We start from the raw sequence: 24581 nt of genomic DNA, 5'->3' as shown, positions 1-24581 counted from the left end.
TGTTCCTCTGTGATGAGGTAGGGGTATATATGTGCATGTGTATGCTTGTATGCTTAGGTATGGGAGCCAGAGGACAAACTTGGCTGCTTGAAGGTTGTTCCTTGGTCACTGTCTGTTGAGTTAAGGGGTGTCCCAAGTCTGCTCTGTCCCAAGGCTTGGGACACTGGTGGAGGTGGGATGTGGGAGTTTTGACTGCGCTTACTCCATGCCTGTACTGGGTGGGTGTTGGGCTATGTGAAACGGCTAGACACTGCTCTGGGGGTGGGGGAGCATAGTCTGAGATCCCCAGGGGCTGCTGGAGTTGGCTTGGGGGTCCCCAGGCCTGCACAAAGGCCAGAACAGCCTGTTTCTCAGGCTCTGGTGATGCCAAGGAAGAGCTGGGTCTAGCCCAAGGCAAAGGGGAAAAGAAGGGAGAACTCAGGCTGGGCGCTTTAGGAAGGAGAGCCCTTGACTTGCTGGGTGGAGACCGTGGCTGGCAGCGCTGAGAGGACTCCTGGGCAGCCAGCTCTTTAGGCGAACACTTGCTCCATTGCTCCCTACGGTGGATCCCGATGAAGGATCCAGATGAAAAGAGACAATCCATAGTTTTAAGGTATTTATTGTCATGGTCGAGAGTGATGATGAGTAAAACCGTAACCCCACCCCCCACCCCCTTTCTCTGGGCGGGCCTTTTGCAGGGAGGAGTGTCTGGGAAGGGGAGTTTATTGGCTAAGCCTCGAGGCCTTTAAGTGCCTCATTAAAATGGAGATCTGTCTTGAGGCTACATGACCTGTGGTCACATCCTCTACCTGTGGAGGGGCTTGGGTCATTACCCTTATGTGAATGATGGCCACAAAGCCTTGGACAGTGTGGCCTCGTGCCAGGAGCCTGGTATCCAGGAGCGTGGCAAAACAACTACCTTTCCTTGCAGGGTTATCCCCTGCAGGGTCACCAGGGTTTCAAACCTTAGCTCAACCAGAAACCAAGGTTCCTTTCACGGTCCTACAACCGTCTATTTTGATTTTCCAGGCAGGGTTTTCACTGGCCTAGAGATCACCAGCAAGTCTAGACTATCTGCACATAAGCCCCAGATGCGCCTTTCTTGCCTCCCAAGACAGGGATTACAAGTACACCCAACACACCCCACCAATTTTATAGGTTCTGGGATGGACTGCTGGTCCTTATGTTTGTAAAGCAAGCATTTCACTGACTCAACTATCACCCCAACCCTGGACTATGATATAAAATGATATATATGATAAAAATATATTAATATGTTTATGAATAACCTGGGTTGCCTTGTCCATTGTTCTTACATGTGAGCTCTCCATCACCCATGCAGAAATTTATCAAGAATTTTTAAGGACTCAGGTAAAAGGTGCTGTACTTATCGCTTTATTTGAATATATTTTGTTTCTAATGAATTTAATGACATTTCCATCTTTCAAATAATACATAAAAAGTACTTCTTGTTATGGATTAAATTTATCCCCCAATATTATTTTGAGTACCTGGTCCTATTGTAGCTAAATTTGAGGATAGAACCTTCAAAGGGAAACTTAAGGTTAAATGAGGCTATCTGGTTTAGGCCCTAATCAAATATGGCTGACATCTTTAGATGAAGAGTAAGAGTCATCAAGGATGCCATCCTATGGGGAAAAGGCGGCATGAAGACATGGCACGAAGCAGGGTCCTGTGATCGGCTGGACCTTCACCTTCTACTTCCAGACCTAGGAAGTGAGAATGTCGATTTCTGCTCACTGAATATTCAAATTTTGTGGCATCAGTCCTAACAGAATGATACCCTCTTCACCTCAGGATTATGATGCTATTCACCTAAATTGTCCTACTTCTTTATAATTGCATTTTTTTTCTACTCAAATCTTTTATTTTGTTTCAAATAATAATAATAATAATAATAATAGTTAAAATTATTATTATTATTATTATTATTATTATTATTATTATTATTATTATTTGCAAATTTGCCCTTCGTGGTTAAAACAAGTCAAAAAAATCCAACCCACCTATTTGAAATGTCATTTGAAAATTTCTCACAGATTTTACACTTGGGTTTATTTCTGGGGTCTAGGCTCTTCTAATGCCCGGTCTGTTTATGCTGAGGTCGGAAGCACAGAGACCAGGAAAATTTCTACAGTTTCACCTCAATCCTACAATCTCCCGCATGGTAGGTAAATTGAATTACTCATGACTTGTTACTCAGAAAGTTTCTGGAAATTTCTAAACATCGAGGCCTCCAAATAGATTTTAAAAAGCAAAAAACAAAAACAGAAAAAACTTAAGTTCTTATGACAAAGCCAACTGAATCTGTGTGCTCTGGTTGCCAGTGGTCTTGTAGAGAACTCATGTCCTTACAGGATTCGTTGTCACGCAAGAACATGCAATCTCTCCCCACTCTGTCTCGTACGTACTCCTCTGCCTGTCCTTCACGTCATCAGTCGGCTTCGTGTTTTATCCTCACACAGATTCTATATACGTTTTTTGTTAAATGTATTATTCTCAGCACCCTTTGTAGAGGGCCTGGGCTCTTCCATGGGGGAAAGGGACCGGGGAGGCAAGGTGCCCTGCTCTATTGGTTTGAGTCTGAAACATAACCTTTCTCCTCAGATCGGTCTTATTATATTTTTTTTTTTCTAAAAACGTCATCCTTGAAGAACTTCGATGGGTTTCCGGGCTATTTTATACCTGAGAATTCTATGGCTTAAATGCAGAAGCAGAAATCTTGAAATGAGAGGTTTCTCCCTGCTTCCCAACATCCACCTTGTCACAGTTTCTCAATAGCAGCAAACGTGACCTGGGTAAGCTTTGGTCGCTTAGCAACAAATGGGACTAGCTCCTCCCCTCCCCATTCTTCGAGAAATAAAGACTTAAGCCTCAGGGCCCTGGAGGGAAACATCATTTTGAACTCCCAGTAAAGAACCCTTTCTCCTTAATCTGCCTTTGCTTATTTTTCAAAAGCCCCTTCCCCTGTACTGCATTCCAAAGGTAGGTAACTGGGCGGATTTATAAAGGGATCTCTCATCACACATAGCAGCGGGTGTGGAGGGGCTTGTAGTGGAGGTGTCCCAGAGAAGGCAAGGGTACCAAGAATCCCTAGCTGATTTAGACTTCAGAATATATCCATAAGAAGACTATGTTGGCCAGTGCTCTCAGAGAAGGGCCTAGGAGCCCTTCTGCTTCCTGCATTAACGACTCATTTCCCTATCTATTTCCCATCTGGCACTCTGCTGAGAGCATGGATTCCTGTGTCCCTTTTCTTGTTGTCCTCTATTAAGGTTACAAGAAGCTACCCAATTTACGCAAGTATCGCTCTCCTCTTCAGGCTCCTCTGTTTCATTGTCCAAATACAAAAAAAAAAAAAATTGCATCTGACCCTCCTCCACAGCCTTTTCACCCACGACACTGGGCAGAGGCCACCCTGTCGATTTTGGTCAGTGTTTTATGTTTGAAAGGGTCAACTGCAGCCAAGGATGAGCTAGGCAGATGATGAAGTGACTTAGACCTGGACACTGCTGCAAACAGCGAGTGTGACTGGACAACAGCAAGTAGTTCTTCTAGCACTGTTGTCCTCTGCGGTGAGTTTCCTTGGCGTTTATTTCCAGGTGTCTTTCCCTCACCTTACAGACTGCTTTGTGACCCAATTTAAGGGTTTGTCTGTTAGATAAATGAGTTTAGTCCTATTTTCATTTAGATTTAATAATAGAAATGCGTAATTTAATAATTTAAGCTAAATACATTAAATTACATTAATAAATGCCTTCGGCACTTACAGAATAGGGTCTGTTCGATGTTGTCATAAGTCTTTTGCACGTAAACGACATGTTATCCATTGATGCTCCTGGGTTGACTGTCATCCCTATTTTGGAGATGAGGAACCTGAGGCATGAACAGATTAAGAAATTTGCCCAGCATTACACATGTAAAGACCAGGGTAGTAGGCTAACTGACTTCAGAGGGCGAACCTATCACCCCTCTTCTTAGCTTCCTTGTCTCTGCTCTCCGTTGTTAAGGCCATTTCTACTTACTCTTTGTCCTGTGGTAAAAACTCTCTTTACTACCTTCTCTGGCCTACACACTCTGACAGTGTTAAGGGCTCCCCTAGGAAGATCCCTTCCTTCACCTGGTTCACAGAAACAGCATGAGTCTGGGCGCCACATTCCAGAGATGCCGGCATAGCCTTGGAATGCAGCAGAACTGCTTGGAAAAGAGGCCTAAAGGCACCATTTCTCAGGGCCTGTCTGCCGCACCGCTCTTCTCTCTCCTGCGCTAACAGCCCCTCCCCCGACTTCTTCTATTTCCTAGAGACTAATACTTACTCTAAAGATAACATTAGCCTTTATTTGGCTACTAAGCACTACTACATTTGGAAGAAAACTCTATGACGTTTGTGATCTGCGTTTATAATCATTCCCCAACGACAGCACGACTTTTCCCTGTGTGCCACCCGACCCACCCCTACACTTTGTCACACTACTCTTGCCTTAGTCCTTGCATTAATTTGATCTGAGTTCCTCTTTTGTTTGAATGGAAGAACACCTGTCCTATACCATCTTAATTCTGTAATAATTCCTCTTGACTCATTTACATAAGGAAAATATTTCATCTCTCCATTATCACCTTTAAACTATGAAGAATAAGTAACCAGGGAAATTGTTGTTTCAGGACATAGGCTCCACTTAACCAGGAAGCTTAAAATGTAACCCTGAAGAGAAATAATAGTAATATTAATATTTTATACAATAAAATCATTAAGTATATTTATATATTGTAAATTAATATTTATCTACCAGGAACCTAAATGTCTTTACAAATGGCATGTCTTTATCAAAAAGTCCCATTGAGGCCAGGAAAAACATTAAAAGAACATTACCATGCTATATAGCACAAAGCTCTCCAGTTTCTCGTTTGTCGTTTATATTCTGGGATGTAGCAATGAATTAGATTCTGGATGTCTGACAGAATTTCACTGACTCCAGTAAAAGTCAATGGAAGTCCTACATGCGTCAGATTGTGTTCCTGAAGTTACTTAAACTTGAGTATGAATTTGGACTAATAGAAGAGAATTGACTAAGCTCAGGTACTTTATAATTAATGTTTAAGCCAAAATGCATTCCAGAAAATTTAATTACAGAAGTTATGCCAAAGTAAAACAAAATAATTTAAAAATTAACACATATACAATAAAATCACTCAAGGCATTGTATAATTTAAGGAAAATGGTATACATAAAATGGAATAGTGTTTTCTTATGAAGGTAATTTAAGCATGGGCTGAAAGATGCTTATTCTGCAGGTAGAATTACCAATTACACCATTCTTAGAGTTTGACTAAGAAAAGTATAAATAGTGTGCTGGCTACTTTTCTGTTAATGTGGTAAAACAGGATGACCGAGGATTCTTGTGGGAGAGGCTTATTTGGGTTAACAGCTTCAGCGGGTTAGAGTCCATGATGGTGGAACAGGTGAAGCAGGGATGGTGGTTGGCGCAGGAAGCTGAGAGTTTACATCTTTTACTTCAAGCCCAAGGCAAAGACTATAAATGGTATCAGTCTTTAAACTATCAAAGCCCACCCAGAGTGCCATACTTCCTTCAGCTAAGCAACATTTTCTAAGCCTCCCAAAACACCAGTGTCAACTGGGCAAGAGTTATTCAAATGTACAAGACTACAGGAGATAGTTCTCACTCAAACCACATATATTTATACGTGTGTGTATGCATACATATATATCTATATGAAAGAAACTAATACACGTGTGTGCCTGTGTGCATGTGTGTTTCGTTAATACTTCCAAAACTAACATAAGGAAACTATCTTCATGACAGAAATATAACAGCAAAACACAACTAAACGTCACATCCACCAAAGCTCATAAAATAGAGTCTTTTCTCATTACTAAAGGCCTCTTAAGAGTTATACTTCTGGTTTTGCAAAGATCAATTATGAAAACCATTAGGATTACACTTTTTTGCAGCAACCTCTCATCACATGCCTGGGAATTTGATGTTTTTCATGAATAGGGCATCTAATGTGGTTTTATTCTATGTACCCACCCCCAATTGAGACCCTGTCTCTCAAGAAAGATCCTAGACCTTGAACAATAAATGCTATATAGGACAGGAGGCCTCTTCTCCACAGGAAAAGAGGAGGGTCACAAGGTTTGTCAATTCGTGAAAATGAGAGGATTTGGGCCAGAAAGAACACAGAGAGCAGAGAAAGACATTTTATTTTTAAAAGGGGGAAATTATGACTGACATAGGGCTATAAAGGAACTGTTCTGGTTGTAATGTAAAATATATATTTCATTGCTTTTTAGTTATACTTCATACATCCTCCAGAGAAGAAAAAAAATTACTTAAAAATGATAGCATATGGCTGAAAGCTGACCTTGGGCCCTCAGTAAGAGGACAATTAACTCTCTGCTCAGTATGGAGTTGTGACCCCAGGATTCTTACATTCACTGCCTTACAAATCTAATGTAGGGCTATTTAGGATATAATGTTTCTACAGTGAATTATTTCTATAATAAATTATTTTTGTGGTTCTTTTATTATAACTGAGATGACTTTTCTACTTACCAAAAATTAAGGTGGAGGTATAATTGGTAGTAGAATGAGACTATTTTTTTTTTACAGTATCTTGGAGAAGATTTAAAAAGTATTTTTGTTCTATTTGCCTCAACCATGAGGAGTGATCATAGTCAATCTGTTGATTTTTCTTATTTAATTATATCTCCATGAAAATATTTTAAAATGTGTCTTTTTTTTTTTTTAGTGGAACATAGTAAATTCCCCTGAAAATATAACTCCTGGTACATTCCCATCTAGACAGCTATGTACAGTGTACCAGCTCCCCAATTCAATAATAAGAAATTAAAGAATTTCAAGTTAATTGAGAATAATCTTTATATGCACCAAAAAACATAGGTAGGAAGAGACTCTCTAACACAGTCCTTTCAAGCCTGTGACTGACATTGGCCATGATCTAAGGAAGCAGGTACTAATGGCACATGATTTTACCTTTGAGACAAATACCATGTAACACAGCAAACTAAATGTAAATGACCCAGGGGATAAAAAAGACCACTTCTGGTTAAGAAGCTGCAATGTCAAAAGGGCCAAGAGGTAGTACAGAAGAAAGATAGGGACGCTGTAGCACAGATGTGTAGCTGGCTGAGCAGAGGGAATATTAACAAAGGAATACATTCTGTATCCAAAGGTGGTGGGATGGCTAACAGCACTTCCTCAAATATACTCCTTTATAGAAAGAGCCACATGTTCAAAATTTTTTAGCATGGTCGCATCTCTACTCAGGCTCAAGTATCCTCATTTCTTCTCTAAATGTAAAACAATTTTACACAAGTAATGCAAAATGTTATACAAACACTCGCAAGCACTCATTTGAATTCCACCCTGTCATATCTAGCTTCCCGTTTTGTGACAGAGCAAGACAGGGCAGAGGCTCCTCTATCTTGTATTCTTGCTGAGGACATTTCAGGTTTAACTTAAATTTGATCTTCTTGATGGAGAATCCCATAGGGAATTACCCAACTCTAGTCTTGGAACCCAAGGTCAAGATGCCCCAGCTAACTTACCTTAGCTCCTGTTAAACTTCCTCCTTGTGCAAACCTCCCCTCCAGCTAACTGCTTATCTTAGCTTCTGTTTAACTACTTGTCTGTGTTAAGTCCACCTCTGCAGCTGCCGAGCTAGAAGCCAGCTTTGGTCTCCAAAATCCCTTGTGCTAGACACTCTGGGCTACACTTAAGCCCAGAATACCTAAATATAGTCCTGGCCAGGCTGGAATAAGGACTCTCACTTGGCTTGAACTATAGGTGTGGTTGCCTCTCATGGGCTTCCCATAATAATTAGGCAGTTCCGCATGGGTATTTCCAAACAGTGGATTCTTGATGCTCCCCCTTTGAAGTTCAGTCTCATTGTTTGTGTTGCCCAGTTAATGGCTCCAGCCCTGGTGGTTCCTTAAGTGAAAACTATGATGTCATTCTTGAAACTAAATTTGCCTGCTCTTGAATTCAAGAGGAAGATCAGTGTACCTTGTATTCAAATCCACTCAGAGCAACATGACTCCTCAGCATATCCAGCTGTATAATTCTAGTGCTGCCTCTGCTCCAGATGAGTTCTAATACCTTTGAACTGTCTCCAGGCTTCTGCTCTGGTTTTCTTTTCTACTATTTTTTTAAATTATTTTTTCTATTATTTTTATACATTTTTTTATGCATGGAAATGCAGCAATTCTTTTAGATAATAAAATCTGTTAAGTACAAAATAGCCCAGAAACTTTCAGAACCAAGATGATTATAGTAAAATAGAGAGAACTCTTCAGTGCTCTGCTACCCTGGCTTTGCACTGTTTTCTTCTATTTTTGGAATACAGAGCACATCAACTTCATCACAGGCTCCAGACTTCTTCATTGTCATCGAATCCAACATGGTGGATTTATTCTCTTTTTAATTGTTCATCTCATATCTCTACAACAAATGCCCAGTAGGGCAGCTGTTGTTCTTCTCTGCTACTGTTACTGCTACTATTCCTACCAGACACACAGTTGTTGTTAAAGAGGGGGGAAACAACTGAGAAAAATAGCCGTGTGCACCATTCTGCCATCCATGTGTACACACAAACACACACACAGACACACACACACACACACACACACACACACACAGAGAGAGAGAGAGAGAGAGAGAGAGAGAGAGAGAGAGAGAGAGAGAGAGAGAGAACAACAGTTAGTTAAAAGAGTGAGAGAGACCATGAACTTGAAAGAAGTGAGGGTTTGGAGGGAGCAATAGGAAGAAGAACATATAAATACAAATTGTTTTTCAAAAAAGATAAAATAGAGGTTGGTGGGCATGTAAATAGTGCAACCAATATGTAATTGATAAGGTTTCCTATGAAAAATAAAAATAGAACTGCCATATGGTGTAGCTTACTACTTCTGAGCATATACCCACTGGACTCCACAGAGATACCCGCTCTTGTCACAGTAGCGTGGAAATGGTATGTTTATATGTTGATTAAATGATACTGAAAATGTGTTCCATATAAACAGTAGAACTTCATTCAAGCACAAAATAATCTTTTTTTTTTTTCAGGAAAATAGATGGAACTGGAAAGCATATTAAATGTGCTGTTGTAGAAAGGCAGGTACCAGAGGTCCTGAGTTCAATTCCCAGGAACCATGTGGTGGCTCACAACCATCTGTAATGCCCTCTTCTGTGTCTGAAGACAGCAGTAGTGTACTCATATACTAGAGAGATACAGAGATCGATCTAGATAGGTACATGATAGATAGATAGATAGATAGATAGATAGATAGATAGATAGATAGATAGATAGATAGGTAGGTAGGTAGGTAGGTAGGTAGGTAGGTAGGTAGGTAGATAGATAGATAGATAGATAGATAGATAGATAGATAGATAGATAGATAGATTGATAGATTGATAGATTGATAGATAGATAAAAGAAAGGCAGACACCACAAGTTCTCTCTCATGAGAAGATATGTATGTACATCTGAAGTTGCAGGGGTAAATATGGGCAAAGGCTAGGAAGTTAGAAAAGTGCCATGGGAGGAGAAAAAAGAAGCTTCAGGGACAAGGGTTAAAGTGGAGGGGGGACTTTCTGGGTGGAGATGGTGGAAGGTCCAGCTGGAAAAGAGAAGAGATGAGAGTAGTGGAGGGACCTTGAAGGAGGTGGGATTAAAATGGAATGTTATGAAATGCCGTGAGGTTTTACCATCGTTTTGTAAGCTTATTTTTAAACATTGTATTTTAAAAAGTGGATGAACAAGCAGGCAGCTAAATTTAACTATATAACCTCAGAACTTTGACTTTTGCCACTAACTTGATTGACTTGTAGAATTCAGGCAGCTCATGAAATGGCCCAGAAATCAGAACAAGGAGCTTCAGTTCTGCTGTTGGAGTGAGTAGTTGAAATGTTTTACGTAGAAGAATGATACAACTAGATTCATATTTAAGAAAGATGCTTTTGACAGCAAACTGAAGACTGCTTTTAAAGATGGGAAACCCTAGGGAGATCTATAGTATCCCACTGATAGATGCTGAGGGTTGAAATTAGACATGGATACAGGATAGATTCTTTAGGACTATTAACTTGAGTGGAGGATAAGTGGAATAAGACATTAAGGATGAGTCACAGGTACCTATGTACAGTGGGTACAAGCAGGTTTAGAGAAAGGAACACTTCAGTGAATTTAGATATTAGTGTGATTTGTCACAAAGCCAGTTAGATATACTCAATGTAGAGATGTAGACTTGGGGGTTAGATTCTGGAGTTTCTTAGTAGATAGATTAGCATTGGAGCTGTTGAAGAAAAGATTATTCAAGCAAACCACAAAGATTAGTGATCAAACAGAACCCAGAATAGAATCATGAAGTATGCCAGAAGCAGGCAGAGAGACAAGTGCTCATAAAGGAAAGTAAGAGGGAATAGTTAGTAGGTATAAGGAGAATTTATTGTCAGTTGCCTAGAAAGAACTGAAGCAGCCTACCGAAGTGCCTAATATATTCTCAAGAAGTAGTAGGCACCGAGAGATGCTGAATCAAATTACATCATCATTCAAGAGAGCTAATGTGTAAAGCCATCAGAGCAGTAGATAGACAAGCTGGAAAGACATAATGGGTTGATCAATACCATGTCATGTTGGTATTAAATATGGTATATGATAAATTAGCAATATGGGATAGCAAGGTGCTGGGAAATGTCAAGGAGAGGAATGATGACAGATGAAATAAAGGGAAATGAAATATCTCGTGAGGCTAATAGCTTAGACACCCATTTCCCCTCAACATCCCCAGTTTATTCAAAACATACCTCTATAGTTTTACAACATACTGACATCTCTAGATACTGTCTAGATAGGGGACAACATAGGCAAAAAGAGCTCCATTTTTGTAGCTAACCTGGTTTTCCATCACAATTCAGTCCTGTTTTGGTTAGGTATCATGATGTAAATGAGGAAAAAGTAATTTTAAGGCCAAAGTCAGTTTTTCTCTTGCTGGTTCTGAGAAGGCATGCAAGATCTTTTAGAGTGATGTTTGGATCATTGCGAATGGTGTTTGTTTTCAATATAATTTACACCATAGGGTACTTGTGATTAAAACAGACAGGAAAATATTTAGTAGCGCATGCTTGTGCAGATCATTGTGCACTGTTATGTGTGACACATGTTATCAATAGCTTGACCCTATAGTGTGTGTAGGAGTAGATTACCGCTCCCTTTTGTTATGGTTTCACAAATTCAGAAGCTGAGACCCAGTGTTTGCATGTTTCCTCCTTCAGTAGAAGGTCCTGAAATTCTCTCGTCCCGATTCAAACCCAACTCACATTCCTTTCAGCCATTCCTCCTCCAATATTTCATTATGCTAGCCAATCACTTACTGATGCTCATTTTGTGGTTAAAACTAAATCTTATACCAAGAGGACTCTCCACCGTTTTATGTGATGCTGTATTAATGTTTTTATATTTAACGTTGGAGTGAATCTGTATTATGCTGTTTTCTGAACTGAACAATCACACAGAAACTAAACTCAATAATGAAGCACTTATGTATAGATTTTAATATGAAATAAATATAAAAATGTGATCAATATTTAATCTCTTACAAATAATGGGCTTATTTCCATTTCCTGGTGAGAAAAACCTCTGGAGACCAGGCCAGCGGACAGAGCCTATGACTGGGAAGGGAACACAGTTCAGTCAAGTATCCCCAGAGCACACCCTGAAGGTCCTCTCTGGCTTTTTAAGCAAGATCATTTAAAGCACATGAAGCATGCTTGTGTTCTCTACAATCTTCTGCAATTTCTTAGACTTCGCTGGGTGTTTTTATTGACCAATAGGCATTGTTGATAGGAGTTTTTAGAAATTTTTTTATTTACTTTATTTTAACATGTTATATTAAACATCATAGTTAAATATCTTTGACATCTTAATTTCAAATAAAGTACAACGCTTTTACATGTTAACAGTTCGTCAGACAGACATTAATGTGATACACAGCTGATAAAAATCAAGCAATGTGCCGGATATAAAGAGTTAACTAGAGTCTTTCATGTCTAAGCCAAGTAACTAGGTTCAGGTTTGACTTTTTTCTTTAAATCTCTGTAATTCAAATGAAGGATAACTGAGTGTACAGCAAGCATACAACTAAGAGCTTCAGCTTTCAGGTCTGTTCTCCACAGAGGAAAGAGTGTTGAAGTGGCAGAGTCTTGGATGCTCATTCAGAAAACAGTCAGGTCAGGTTTGAGTGTTTCTCAGAAACTGACAGAAGTCTTTGACCAGATCCAACCTTTGGGTGCTAGTGGAAGCAGAGCTTGCTTGATGCATGGAGTGAGTTTAGTGGCTTTTCAACTCTCTGAACTAAGTTTTGGTTCAAAGCTTAAGTAGTCGGAGGTCAGGAGGGGGATGAATGTGATGGTGGAACTCTACCATATTCAGACCGTAGCAACAAACACGGGAATGAAAGCATGCTATAAATTGCAAGATGGTCGCACATGCTCAAAGACACACTATGCTTTCTTCCAACAAGCAAAAGTAAAATTGAAGTGTGTGAATAAAATCTTGAAAATAATTCAAATAAAACAGAAAGCTCTGCTTGGGTATATCAATCCCATCACTGGATTACAATATTATATTCTAGTATTGCAAAATGTTATTTGGAGAAATAAAACAAAGTACACCCCCCGTAGATCTTTCTGTTACATCTGTCACAATAGTATGGGAGTATACAATTACTGCAATGAAAATTTCAATTAAAATGTGTCATATACTTTAAAATTAATTTTGTTAAATGGTAAGTTAAAATAAAAATCATATGAATTTTTAAAAAAAAGCTATTTCCAAGGTGGTAAACCCATACTCATCCCTAGCCTCCAATCATATGGCCATGTATCATTTTGTTTAAGCTATAATGCTTATTGAGAGACAAATGGAAGCACTATGTTAAAAAAAAAAAAAAGACCTAGTTAATTTTACCAATATTTGTAAGACTGTGTTTTGTGGTCACACATTCAGGATTTGGGATCAACAAAATATAGCTTTAAACCCAATCTTACTAGATATACAAGGATGAGACACTTCTTAACGTTTCTCTAAGACTCTGATTCTCAGCTTTAAATGGAGACTGTAGCACTATACTATAGAGTAGGTGTTTGTGGTTATATGCCTCAGTTTGTTTTGTACTTAGGCTCTCATGTGTCTCTGTAGCTGACATTAAACTTGAAATCCTCATCTCCCTGCCTCTGCCTCCCAAGTGATGAGATTATAGGCATGGACCTTACCGTTGTTTTTCTGTTTCCCCATCTGAGTTAGGACTGAACCCAGAGCCTTGTGCCTTCTAGGCAAGTGCTCTACCACTGAACTAAGTTCAAACCCCTTCACTGTGTGTTTGTTTTTGCTTTTGTTATTACTGTGTTAGATGTCTCCAAACATTTATTAATTCCCAACAGATATTATATGTTAGTAATATTCAATTCATAATATAAAAGTCTCCTACTTTAATGGAATGCTATAAGAATAGGTACCTACCTAGAGACTGAAAAGGGCTCTCTCAAGTGGTGCACAGTAACCCCTTCATAGTTTAGTCATTGTTATGTGAAATATCACCTTATGGAAATTACAACAAATAGCTTGCACAGACCCAAGTCCTGTGATATTAACAGTGTCTTCCAGTGAGAACAAATTTTTTTCTTGTGTGTGTGTATGTGTGTGTGTGTGTGTACACATGTGTGTGTGTATGTTTGTATGTGTGGGGTGGCATGCACATATGTCCATGAATTGACATGCATATGTGTTCATGTATATGTGGAGGACCAAAATTGACATCAGCTGTCTTCCTGGGTCTTTTTCCACTTCTATTTGTTGAAGTAGAGTCTTTCATTTGAAAGCCAAGCCTACCAATTGACTGTCTACCTAGCCAATTTGTTTGAGGATATCCCATTCCTGCCTCTTGAGTACTTGGGATTGCAGGTGGCAGCCATACCTGCCAAGGTATTACATGAATTCTGGGAACCTAAACCCTGGCCCTCACAATTATATAGCAACCACATTTATACACTGAGCAGTCCTTCAGCCTGAGAAGCATTTGAAGCCAAAGTCTGCTTCCCATTATAAATTGCTGCCAGAATATGCCAAGTAATGAAAATCCTTCATGGAGATAATTGCTCACTACTGTCCAAAAGAATGAGCATCACCATTACCTCTGCCAATAAGCTTTTCTACCTTGAATTTGTTCTCGGTCTTCAATCTCAATGCCACAGTATACACCATCGTTTAGATGCTGTAGAATCCAATTAGAAGTGCTTTCCCATGCGCTATGGAAAACCTAGTGTTTGCTTCTTTGATCACTGGGTAGGACACAGATGTTTAAAAATAGGGCACTTAGGGTGGTGAGTTTGCATGTCAGTCTGAATGAGATGGGAGATGCCCCATACCAGGAAAGTCGTTTCTGAGTTTATGTGAATGGGTGTTTCTAGAAGAGCTTAACAATTAAATAAGGAAGCAAAGTCACTCTCAGTAGTCCCTTCTGGTCCTTAATAGAGTGAGGAGCACAAATGACTGGATTCTCTCTTCTTGGGATGTGCGAAGATTTGAATGAGACGTGCCCCCAAGGCCCCCTGTGTTTCAATACTCGGTAGATAGTGGAGATGATTGGGAAGAATTATTTAGGTGTGGCCTTATTGGAGCAGGTGTGGCCTTGTGTATCACTGGCAGTGGAATTTAGGTTTCAAAAGCCCACGCCTGCTCTCAGCTTCTTCTCCAGCTCCACACTTGTCTGCCATGCTAGTTTCCAGAAGGACTGAAGGAGTGAGGGATTGAAGACTAAGCAAGCCAGCACCCTGTTACACGCTTTCTTTTTATAAGACTTGCCTTGGTCACAGTGTCTACGCATTAATCATAGAATAATTACTAGGATGGACTGGGATATCTATCCTCTTCTAGTACGGAATATCTGAGCTTTGGTACACCAGACCTCCAATGACTTGGTCCTCTGACTCTGCAATTTAAATTATACCTTTTGGCAACCCACTTCTCAGCCTTAAGAGATTGGTCCCCACCTTTTGTTTTCTGCTTTTCCACACAGACAGATGCTGGATGATGGAGTGTGTCCTCTGTTTTGTGGTTTCTTGTGCAACCTAATGTTGTGACTCTTTAGTGCAGTCCTTCATGCTGTGGTGAGCCCCACCAATAAAATTATTTTCGCTGCTACTTCATAACTGTAATTTTACTATTGTTATGAATCATAATGTGAATATCCGATATACAGAATATCTGATGTGACCCTTGTGAAAAGGTTGTTTGACCCCAATGGGGTCTTGACTTATAGGTTGAGAACCACTACCTTCTAGTGTGGTTATTTCTTTGACCTACTGAAGTAATACTAAATAAATGCTGTTTCAAGTATTAAAAGATAAAAATACTCAACTGTTTTAAAAATTATTTCAAAGCTGTTTCAATTATACAAACTACATTTTAAAACTATCTATCATCATTCATTTTTTCCAATAGATATAAAATGTTTATAAAATTAAAATAAAAATTATTTTATTTAATTAAAGTTTATTTTTTAAAATAATTTCTGGCCAGAAAAAAAAGCACAAAAATAAATCACAGATACATTTTGCCTTGCATTTCAATTCTTCTCCTCCCTGTGAAGATATTGGCTAGGAAGATGAAATACTATATTATAGACAGAATTTAAGAGATGTCTCCTTTTCTTTTAAAGATCTCTTGCTTGATTTGTCAAGAATCAATCAGATTAAAAAGCAAAAATCACTCTAACCTTGTCTCAGATCAAGGAAAGACTTAAGTGGACTGACATGATGCATTGTCTGTCATTTATACCCATCAGGCTGACATCCTGTCAATACCATTCAGCATGAAGCTGAACGTGGATGGCGGTTTGATGGTGAGCCATGAATAAAGAGCCAGGGAACACGTGGTGTGGGAGAGGGATCTGAAGCAGAGCTTCAAGTAGGACTGGGACTAAGCGGATGTCAGTACACATGGTGGGAGTTAAAGTTGGGGCAAACTTTACTCTAGGTGTGAGATTCCAGCTGCCTTTGTCTGGGATGATCACTGCGAACTAGCATGACCTCCTCACTATGCTGGTCAATAGTGGTACAAGGCTGTAAAGATGCTATGTGCATACACACAAAGGTCTGCAGAGAAAACTCTTAGGGCTAGTGGCAGAAAACTTTAGAACCTGTGCGCTTACTTATGTTAATCTAAAAATAAATACATTAAAATCTATCCATAGTGAACACGTGAGTGGACCCTGACACTCTCATTAGATCTCTTGCTACTGTTGTGTGTGCTTTTCAGTAGAGATAAAAAATAGTTTTCATATATTTAGTAGCAGCCTTTTGTCCCACCCCAAACAAGTGTTGTCAGTCTCTTTCCTTGGGAAGGGCTTGCCCCCTCTTTATCTATCTATCTATCTATCTATCTATCTATCTATCTATCTATCTATCTATCTATCTATCATCTGTCTATCTATCATCTATCTATCTATCTATCTATCTATCTATCTATCTATCATCTATCTATCAATCTATCTATCATCTATCTATCATCTATCTATCATCTATCTATCAATCTATCTATCTATCATCTATCTATCATCTATCTATCATCTATCTATCTATCTATCTATCATCTATCTATCATCTATCTATCTATCATCTATCTATCTATCTATCATCATCTATCTATCTATCTATCTATCTATCTATCTATCTATCTATCTATCTATCATCTATCCATCTTCTCTCATATACTTCATCCTGAGCATAGTTTCCTCCCCACCCACAACCCACTCCTCCTCTGGTGACTGGGAAGAGATTTTTTTCATGTAGCAACACTTTAAAGCTAAATCTGCTGATCTTGTAATACTCTAGTCGGCTGCAATGGTTTGAGTAAGGGTCCCACAAAGTTCATGTGTTAAAGACTTTTGCTTTGAAGGTTGGTTCTATTGGGAGAAGGTTGAACTCATGAGAGATACATCACAGTGGACGGTCTTTGGGCCAATGAAGCATGCCCTCAGAGAAGTTTATGGGATCTTAGTCCATTTCTCTTCCTGACCATGTGGTAAGCAGATGTCACCACCATAATGGACTTGTTGTCTCACCACAGCTGAGAGCCCTGGGTGAACAGATAGATAGGGATAACCTGGACTACAGGTCAGAATAAAATGTTCATCATTCTAAACTAATTTCTCAAGTAATTTGTTATTGTGATGGAAAGATGATAATAACACAGGACTATCTGGCTCATTTCACAGAACCCACTTTATTTATTTATTTATGTATGTATTTATTTATGAGACTGAATTTTGCTGTACAGGCCTGGCTGGCCTGGATCATATTATATAGACTTCCTATATAATCTTCTGAACTTGTGTCAATTCTCGTGCTGAAAATGACCTTTTAATAAAATGGATGTCTTAATAATAAAATGATTTGATTTTTTTTAAATCCACACACGTTATGTTTTATTGCCAGTTTGTGTGTTGAGAAGGCCCAATTATAAGCTCTTTGCTCACACACAATAATAATCTTAGCTTTCTGAGAAAGGAAGGCCCCTAACTGGAGGTTTAGCAAGGGTACCCTTGCTTGTTCCCTGTTTTAGTCCCTTAGAGTTCGCATGGATGTGATTGTCGTTCTATGGACATGCCAAGTAACTTGTATTGTTCCCTCCATACCTACCCCTTGACCCTTCCATTTTCCAGCGAGCTTGTCTCCAAGGGTTTTCATTCGTGGGTTGACTCGCTGTCAGCTGCTTGGTATTTTGTGTTAATCCTGGTTACACTGCCAAACGGATCTCTGCAAAAAGGTAAACAGTCCTCCCCTCCATGGTAGAGGTCACATTTTAACAAGGAGGGAAACAGTAATTCCCTTTCAAAAGAATCACAGTAAGGAGGGTGTCCCTCGAAAGGAGGATTTTGCAAAGGTATCTACTATCACACATTTTTCTTTTAAATAGTTGGAACGGTATAAATAAATTTTAACATTTTTGTTTGTTTGTTTTGGACAGGGTTCCTATGGCTGGCCTCTAACTCACAGAGATCCGACTGCCTCTGTGTCCCAAGTCCTGGGATTTAAGGTGTGTGCCTAGCTAACTTTCTCATTTTTAAAAAGCCAAGGTGCTTATCCTGGTTGTTAGATCATTTAATTAATACAATTTCTAAAGTGGTTAAAATACACCAGCAGGCTTAAAAGCTATGCATCAAAATCAAAATGGTCAATCCTTTGATTATTGTGCGAGAACTACTTGCTGAGATTGGGGAAGATGAAAATGTAAGTTTACAAGTAACTTTTTTAACAAACACCGAGCCTAACTGCAGAGAGGATTGAGACTCACAAACCTTCCAGTGCAGGAAAAAATGAACACATTTTCCTTCAGCTGTGTCTCTGGTTGCTCGGGTCTTTAACAATGACGTGTGTCATGTGTCAGTTTGAAGTATTACAATAAACTGAACTTCCAAACAGATCTCTTCACTGCTTGCAGAGAAATTTTTTGTCTTTTAGAGAAAGTTTTAAATTAAGATGTGTGTGTGTGTGTGTGTGTGTGTGTGTACACAAAACAAATCAACCAATCAACCAATAAAAAACAAAATTCAAGATAGAAGGAGCCTGCATCTTTCTTTCCATCAGGACACTGTAGATTGGGTATCATCACCTCACAGCATTATGTTATGTGGGTAAAAATATACTTTTATAAGCTGAGCCACTGTGATTTTAGTGTTTACTTACAGCAGCTATTCTGTCCTGATCAATATATACATTGGCACTCTGAGATGTGCTATAATTATAACACCCCCTCCTCCCCATAGACACACCAAATAAATGGCATTGGTTCAGCTCCTGGACAGCAAAAATTGAGGTTCAAGACTAGGAACTGGATGTGTGTAAAGTTCTCCTGTGCCTCCGCAACTTCAATAGCGCTGCTGTGTGACAGTGTTGAAGGTAATCCACACAAGTACTGAGTTTGTCATTCTAGGGGATGTAGTTGGAAAGGTCAGAAGAATAGGGAGTTGACCACATTATGAGCAAGTAAGAGATGCACCCCAGGGGCTTGGAGGATGGAGAGTTCAGGTATTAAGGATCTTATACGGTTGAAATGCTGGTTGATTTCAGATCCAGAATAAAAATTGTAAAAAAAGGAAAAGGCTTTGAATGACAAAGGACTAGTAAGATCTCTCCAACATTTTAACCCCTCAGCAAACATCAGAATATCAGAATAAGGGAGATAGTTTTCTACCCAGGCATGTTGTTTCAGATACCCTTGAGGTGTCTGCCACTAAATCAAAGGAAAGGCGTGGGAACTGGGAAACAAAGGGTAAAGCAAATTCAGTAACTGTCCAATATATACCTTGACACTGAGAAAGATATAGAAGCAAACAGATCCAGTCTTTACTATGGAAACTCTTAAGAAACTGCATTGTCAAAGAAACTATGACTCTGGAGGGTTCCCCCCAACCTCCTACCTCCTGAGGTTGCTTGTTCCCATTCTTTTTGCTGGTCCTCAGGGCTTTAGTCCTTTTCCCTCACCAAATACAGATCAAGTTCCCCTCTTCCCCCAACTACCCCAACCCCAGTTCACTTTCCCTCCTAGGTCCCTCCTTTCCTCTCCACTTGTCTCAGGACTCAAAGGGAGGAACCTTAGATGAAATGCTCGACAGTAGGGAGAGGGAACTTATAGAGCCCACTTCCAGCAGGAAGACAGGACATCAAGTGAGGGATGAGGTTGCAATCTCACAGTCACAACTCTGACCCATAATTGTTCCTGTCTGAAAGAGTTACAGGGATGGAAATGGAGAGGAGCCTGAGGAAAAGAAGGTCCGGCTACAGGCCCAAAGTGGGATGCAGCTCAAGTGGAGGTCCCAAGGCCTGACACTATTACTGAGGCTATGGAGCACTCACAAAAAGGGACCTAGCATGACTGCACTCTGGAAGACCTAACAAGCAGGGGAAAGAGTCATATGCAGATATTTACACCCAACCAATGGACAGAGCAGCTGACCCCTGTTGTTGAATTAGGGAAGGCTGAAAGAAGCTGAGGAGAAGGGTGATCCTGTAGGAGGACCAGCAGTCTCAATTAATATGGACCCCGGAGATCTCTCAAACACTGGACGACCAAACAGACAGTATACACTGGCTGATAAGAGGTCCCCAACCCAAATACTGTAGAGGACTTCTGGTTCTGTGTTCATTCAGAGATGATGCACCTAACCCTCAAGAGACTGAAGGCCCCAGGGAGTTTAGGGGTCAGGTGGGGTGGGGGGTCAGGACATCTACGTGAAGACAGGGGATAGAGAGAAGGTATGAGATGTGGAACAGTTGGAGGGTGGATGGAGAGGAATAAAATATTGAGTGTAAAAAATAAATTAATTTATTTTAAAAAATAAAGTACTGCATATAAAAATTAAAAAAAAAGAAACTATGACTCAGGGCAAAAAGGAGGAGGAAGAAGATGAGAAGAAAGATGATGATGAGGAAGAAGATGAGGAGGAGGAGGAGCAGGAGGAGGAGGAGGAGGAGGAGGAGGAGGAGGATCTCTCAAGCCAGAGAGGTGGCTGAGTAGCTAAGGGTGCTTGATGCCAAACCTGAGAATATGAGTTCAGTCTCACGACCCACATGGTAGAAGAGAGTAAATTGTTCTCTCAAGTTGTTCTCTGATTTACACCAACACAACATGGCACAAGCCCTTCCCCATAAATGAATATGTGTAATTTTAAAAATTGAAGAAAAATAAACTTGGTGAGGACAGACAAGCAAATCAGGAAGATAAGAAAGTGTGCTGAACTGGGAATAAAATGTCCACCAGAAGAATTTTACATTTTTCTAGGTCATTCCCTGCCATGTATACCCTATTTCCCTCTTCCTGAATACAAGGTTTTATTGTATTACACTGGGTAGACAACATAGGCCACCAGATTCTATAATTTGCAGATTTTAAGACCAAATAAAAGGCAAAATCACTTGTTTAATAAAAGGCAGAGAATGTGTACGATTGAAAGAGTTAAGATGTGTGTTTCCTTGCTTTCTAAACTCTTTCTTTTTTTTCTTTTCATGATGCACGTTACATGACCATGCTACATTCCCAGGAGTTCAGTATCAGGCAGACCAGAGAAACCCAAAACAACCACACCCTAGACACCCTGGACTTGGAGCTAGAGTCAGGGGCTAATGACACTGTGGATGACTTAATTAATAAATTTTGAATTAAAAGAAAGACTTTTCATTCCCCAAAACATTTTTTTTTCAGGGCAAAGTCACACTACATATTCTGTAGCCACTCTTAAGGTTAGATACAGTCTGTAGTTAGGTTCTCTACAATGGAACTGGACAAATCTATACCCGACCAGTAGAAACCTCCTCTAGGATTTTCACTTGTTAATTCCTTATCTGACAGGCATATACAGAAGAATCAGGAAAGGCCTCCCCTCCACAAAGGAGTTATTGAACAATTTTAAAAAGAGCCGTGTATCAGAAAGTGTTTTCAGCAATATATTAGGTACTGATATTTGGGAAGGGGGTGGGTGGTTGGTCTAATGTTAATTTGACACAAACAAAAGAAACTTCCCCACTCGAACAACTTTTAACTCAAGAACTTATCATGCTGTGGAGGTGCTTACATAAGGCAGGGCAAGTCAGAGATAATAACCTGACTTTGGAGATCCCATGGGCTTATGGGATATGTCAGATTTGTGAAGATTTTCACGGTACAAATCACTGGCCACCACCAGTTGATTATGGAAGCTGAGAGTGAGGCGTCTGCTGAATGTGCAATTTAACAGCTGCTCTTTTAGTGTGTGGTAGGTCAGCCTAGCTGAAGGAAAGAGTTTTCCTTGAATCCTATATGTCCCTGAAAAAAAGCCTTTAGTAATAACTCACAGGTCCCCTTCATCCCAGAATCTCACTTCTAAAAGAACACATTGCTTACTCCCCACAGCCCACGATATGCATCATGGTTATACATATATTCCCTAAGTTATTTCTCCATTGCCTATATTGTGCAGTGTTTTCCTAAGATTTTCTTTGTCGGTCCCACAAAGCCGTGTGTGTCTCTGAGAACACTTAGAACTGAACAGGAAAAGGGAAAATAAATGTAGGAATCACAGCCAGTCACTCACTCATTATTGTGACCACTTCAGACTCTGTCCAGTTGGTTCCTGACCTACCCTCTGGTGCCATCTGAAGAAAAAAACTCTGTATCTAGGTTGAGTCTTGTGTGCATACGGAGTTCCGTGGTGCACAAACTCTGACCATTCCTTAGACATCTATATTTCAAGACTACCTTTCACTGTCCTGGAGTTCATCAAGTAGGCTAGGCTGCTTGGCCAGAGACCTTTGGGATCTGCCTTTCTGTGGATTGAGTACAAGTCTTTGTGCTCCTGTGTCAAACTCTATGCTGACTGAGCTATCATCCAGCCCCTAAGTCTTTCTTGACTTTGTCTCTACTCCAGGCAGGGGGACCTTTGCAATACAACAACCCCCACTTTCCTTTTAATTTGTCTGACATTATGGCATTTGCCACTGTGTTGGTTAGTTTCATTGTCAACTTGTCAGATGCGTTTGCATCAGTGTGACGTGAGCCAGGCTTAGGGGGACTATTTTCTAGATTAGTGACTGATGTGGAAGGGTCTACCCTACCAGGGCAGTGTTGTTCCTAGGAAGGTGGTCCTAGGCTATACAGGAAAGCCTTCATATATAGGCTAAATATGAAGAAGCCAGGGGATCAAGCCCATAAGCAGTATTCCTCCATGGGTTTGGTGTCAGTTCCTGCCACCATGTTTCTTGTCTTGGGTCTGTGTTTCTTTCTTGTCTTGTCCTGTGCTTGCTCCCTGAGGACAGTTGGTAAATATAAGCTGAAGTAGACCCTTTTCTTCCCAAATTGCTTTTTCCTCCCCAAGTTGGTTTTTCATTCTCTTAAGAACAACAATGGGAACCAAACTAAGACATTCTTCCTCCCTCCCTGCATCCCTGACTTCTGCATAGACACATCTCTTTGTCCTTGGTACTTGATCCATCCTCTCATTCCTAACTTCTGACCTATATTGTGACTAACAGTTCTATGTATTGACTGTAAATGTAGCTGCCATAGGCTTTATACCTAGGTCGACGATTTTTGTCTAATGGCCAGTTACTGCTGTGATTCCACCATCTGCCTCCGTGTCTTCTCTTTCCAAATTTTCTTAATCCAAGACAGAATAGCTTGGCTTAGCTAATTAGCTTTCCTGAACTAACCATACTCTATATCCAACACAGACACTGTTGAGAAGAAAATGAACAGCTTAAGAAGAAAGACGAGGGTTTCATGGACAGTTTTCCAGTAAGGCTAGTATTTCAGAATTAAGCTCAAAGAAGGAGAGGAAAGGTCATGGATCTAGAGGTCATGTCATTATGACTTATTTCATTTGTTTGCCCCAACATAGTGCTATGCACATGAGAGGCACTCAGTAAGAGCTTGTTTATGGTTTGATTCTTTATTATACCTAAAAATTCATAATGTTGAGCTGGAGAAATGGCTCTGTAGTTAAGAGCACTGACTGCTCTCCCAGAGGACTTGGATTAAATTCCCAACAGCCACATGGTAGCTCACCATCATCTGTAACTCCAGTTCCAAAGGATCCCAACATTCCTTTCCTGGCCTCTGTAAGGCATCAGGCAGGTACATGGTAAACAGACATGCATTAAAGTAAAACATATACCTATATACATATAAAAATAAATAATTATTAAAATAAAACTCATCATCTTAACAAAGCTTAAGGTAGTCAATCTTGCCAGCCATTCTCCCTTACCCTTAGCTACCTTTAGCCGCTTTGGCTTGCTGTCCAAACGATTATGTTCTGAATCCCTCTCTGCCACATTTCATCACAGGAGTGACAACTCTGAAGTGGCTGAGGAAATGCAGCGCCTATTCATAAAAAAAAAAAAAAAACATTTCAAGTAAAGGACTTCAAGTTCCTTCCAGCTGTTATTCAAATCCCTGCTGTTATCTCTAGCAGAACATAAAATATAAAGGTCCCTTATTGAACCAGCACTGGCCGAGCCGCATGAGGGGGCACTGAGATGGAGAAAAGTTAGTCACTTCAGAACTCCTTTAACTCAAGTATTCTGTTTGTTCCCCCCCCATCTCTCTAAACTTTGCATAATTAGAACTCACTATTGCATGCATGTTAAGAGAATTCAATGCAATAGGCTAAAGCTTCAGTACCTTGAAGGTGTGGACACAGACCTCTGAGAAGTTGACACCAATTTAAAAATTGAACACTTTGCTCCTGCAAGCATCTTAATAAATTTTATCATTTGAAAAAAAAAAAAGCCAATCTGGGTTACCATGGAAATGATTATGATGTCACAGAGGATGATGACTTCTCATAATCTATAAGCGGCAAGAGCAGATGTGCTTGTAAGAAACAAAGATCTTGTTTCCATACAAGTGTTTCTCAAAATAAAACACAATGGGAGAAAAATACTCAGAGCACATAATGTGAAGAAAAAGAATTGCTTCTAAATAGAATGTTTTACAAAGTTTCTCAT

The 24581-nt window shown here is 39.8% G+C and overlaps 1 long non-coding RNA gene across 1 annotated transcript; it reads right to left on the bottom strand.

Moving 5' to 3' along the window:
• Positions 1-3775: 3775 nt before the first annotated feature.
• Positions 3776-24338, bottom strand: LOC116089214. Its single transcript, XR_004118214.1, has 3 exons — positions 24256-24338; positions 23850-23955; positions 3776-3876 (listed from the first exon to the last, which is right to left on the bottom strand). It is a non-coding gene; the product is annotated as an uncharacterized LOC116089214 (long non-coding RNA).
• Positions 24339-24581: the final 243 nt, after the last annotated feature.

This window comes from Mastomys coucha, unplaced genomic scaffold (genome assembly GCF_008632895.1).
Source record: "Mastomys coucha isolate ucsf_1 unplaced genomic scaffold, UCSF_Mcou_1 pScaffold14, whole genome shotgun sequence".
NCBI lineage: Eukaryota > Metazoa > Chordata > Mammalia > Rodentia > Muridae > Mastomys > Mastomys coucha.
The sequence above is the reverse complement of the archived record's forward strand: the minus strand, read 5'-3'. Positions and strand labels throughout refer to the sequence as shown.